At 39.2% G+C, this 3,180-nt stretch overlaps 1 pseudogene; it reads left to right on the forward strand.

The window, feature by feature from the left end:
* The first annotated feature begins 1,995 nt into the window (after positions 1 to 1,995).
* Positions 1,996 to 2,920, forward strand: LOC149253145 (P-loop NTPase domain-containing protein LPA1 homolog 1 pseudogene; annotated as a pseudogene).
* The last annotated feature ends 260 nt before the right edge of the window (positions 2,921 to 3,180 follow it).

The following is a 3,180-nucleotide window of genomic DNA, read 5'->3' on the forward strand; positions in this document are numbered from 1 at the left end:
ATAAGAAGTTGGTCAATGCGCTTTGGGAATATCAGGTCAGTGAGAAGAAATCCATTGGTATGTCCCCCTTTGAGCTTGTTTATGGAGTTGATAGAGTGTTTCTTACCTCTCTCGCAGCTCCGGTAGTCAAACTTCTTCAGGAAGCTGGCAGTGAAGACGATCCTATGCAGAGAAGGTTGAATCAAATGGTCCATTTTCAATAGACAAGAGAAGAAGTTTTCCAAAACACATCCAAGTTGCAGGAGAAGATTAAGAAAATCCATGATAGAAAAGCAAAGGTGCACAGATTCCAATTGGAGGAAGTGGTACTGAAATGGGATGCAAGAAATGAGGAAAAAGGTAAGCACGGTCAGTTTGAAAATCTCTCGAAAGGCCCTTTCAAAATTGCTGCATATCATGGTCAGAATGCCTCTCTTCTGAACGAGATGAACAGGGAAGATCGTCCAGGAGGGTTGGTCAATGGTCGATTGCTCAAGAGGTATCATTTCTGAGTTGTTTATGTTGTTTCCATTGTCACTGTAAATACCATTTTATTTCAGTTCCAATGCAAGAGTGTGTGCTGTGATCTTTTCTTCAGTCTGGGGCCCGAAATGAAGGCTATAATTCTGAAGAAAGATTTCAGTTTTGAGTTTAGTTTGTCAAGTCAGTTTTTTGGTCATTTTAGTTTCATAATTGAGTCGGTTTGAGTCAATTTTCAGTCAAAAAATGAGTCAAAGTCTTGTGTCGTTTGTCGAAGTAATGACTCCATAGCCCAATGGATGAAGGCACTGTCTAGCTCTTCCAAATATCTGTCGTTCCTAGTACCTCCAAGGAGCTACCATCCCCATTGGAGCCAATGTTAGGGTCAGTCTGGTCATCCCTCAGTCAGAGATCATTTCTCTTTTTGCATTTCATTTTTAGGTGTCTCGCTCGATTCACACAGTTGCATTCCGCTAGGGGAATTCCATAATCTGATGGAAGGGCCTTGTCACTCATTACCCCTCATATTTGTACCTGCTGGTTTGGTTGAAATTCATCAAAATTGATTTCAGTCCTTTACAGTCATGGAGGGTCTCTTGGTCAAACAAGAGTCATTTTAGTCATTAGGTCTAGGTTTTGGTCTTCAGAATGTCAAATAATGCCAACAGGCCATGAGGATGTCTCCAATAACTTTTCATTTCAGAATTTTCATCATCAATCATGCTCGAGAATGATTCTTCTTCAAAACTCTGTTTTTAAGAAGAAATTGTCAAATTTGTTTTTTGAAATGGATATGTAATTTTTAAAGTTTTCAAACATGAAATGTTCCAGGTGCAGCCCTGGTCATCCTTTGCAAAGTTCCAGGCCATTCATCCGTGCAAGACAAGAAAAAATCAAACCATTCAGTCTAAAGAGCAACAAAGAAGCAAAACAGAGTTTCAAAGTGAAGTGTCAAAGTTTGAAACATGACAAATTGGTTGTTGAAATCAAGAGTTAAATCCCTGGCGTATATATCATTTTTGTGTTCCAAGAGTTCATTTGCATACATCAAAGAGCCAAAGTCTCAAAGAGGAAACGTGGAGGAGTGAAGGCATTATTTAAGGTCGAATTGTGTTTTGAAACCAGCTGCGTGGTGCATTGGAGGAAGGTGCAACGCACATAGGTCGTGCGACGCATTGGGCCAATTTTCACAATGTAAAAATACACTATTGCAGCGCATCCACGAGGCGCGGCGCACAAAGCCTCCAAGGAAAAAATTCATTATAGCTTCAATAAAAATCAAACGCAACAGTCCACTTATTTGATTCTCGTCTTTGTAGTGAACCTAGGAAATATACTAATGTTTTGTTGTTGTCTTTGACAACTATGATGCATCTAAAGCTGTTACTTTTAGAGATTTTGATGATATGTGAGCATAAGGAATTAGTGACTATCTTGTTTTGTTGAACTAGCAGATGTGGCAAGTTGACATTATCTTCGCTATTAGCTAGCAGACTTGACATTTCAACTATTGTTTCAACTGACTCAATACGCCACATGATGAGGAGTTTTGTGGATGAAAAGGAAAACCCTTTATCATGGGCCTCAACATATCACGCTGGTGAGTGTTTAGATCTGGTTGTTGTGGCTGAAGCAAAAGCTAAAAAGAAAGCTAAAAATGTGCAGAGCGGCCTCCAAATGGACAGTCCATCAGCAGACAGCCTGGGGTATCTTCAAAGACAGCTGGTCAAACTGAGTATCATTTGCCAGATGAGACTCTGGGAGATGATCAATTCAAATCGGACAATCTTGAGAAGGAAGGATTTTATGCTAATACTGTTCCAGATATATTTGGACGCAAAACTTTGGTTGTTGAGGGGTACAAGGCACAAAGTGAGATGGTGATTGAAAGTCTTGACAGATTGATCAGTGCGTGGGAAGAAAGGAAGGAATCTGTTGTGGTTGAAGGTGTGCATTTGAGTCTGAACTTTGTGATGGGGCTCATGAAAAGACATCCATCAATTATACATTACAAATGAAGCAAAGCATTTAGAGTGCTTTGCAAGTCGTTGCGAAGTATATGAACTTAGATCCTACAAAGAACAAGTATGTTAAGTACATTCGTAATATCCAAGCGATTCAAGATTACCTGTGTAAACGAGCTGGAAAACATAGAGTTCCAAAGGTGAATACTACTAATGTGGATGAAAGTGTTGCCTCTATACATGCTACAATATTTAGTTGTTTATGCAGAAGAGATACAGGTGAACACCTCTATAATCCGGTGACAAATACAGGAAAGGTAGTAGATGAAGAGTATCACGATGTCTGTCCTGAAAATTCAATTAGCTCAAAGGGTATGCCTAATCTTATTCAGAGACAAGGTTCTTTTCGACATCTCATGGCGCTTGTTAATACTGATGGATCTGTTGCAAAGGATGCTAATTATAAAAATTGGTTTCCAATGGAAAAAGGAAGGTGAACAGTCAAAGACCAAAACACCTAAATTTAAAACGTAGATATCTACCATGGCAGAGAAATAGGATTCGATTACCTATTTTTGACTTCAGTTATGATTCAAAGGGTCTGCACTACAGGTTCTTCCTACTCATTGGTCATCAATTAAACGCTGCTCTCTTTCAGAACAAATGGTTGGCTCTTCAGCTTCAGTTTGTTAATGATGATTAAACAACTCCCTATCTTCATCGATTTGTTTTCCCACCTCTGAGTTTATTTATTGTA

Source organism: Pinus tabuliformis, chromosome 7 (assembly GCF_031772625.1).
Source record: "Pinus tabuliformis cultivar Carrire ecotype Pingquan chromosome 7, CPIR1, whole genome shotgun sequence".
Taxonomy (NCBI): Eukaryota; Viridiplantae; Streptophyta; class Pinopsida; order Pinales; family Pinaceae; genus Pinus; species Pinus tabuliformis.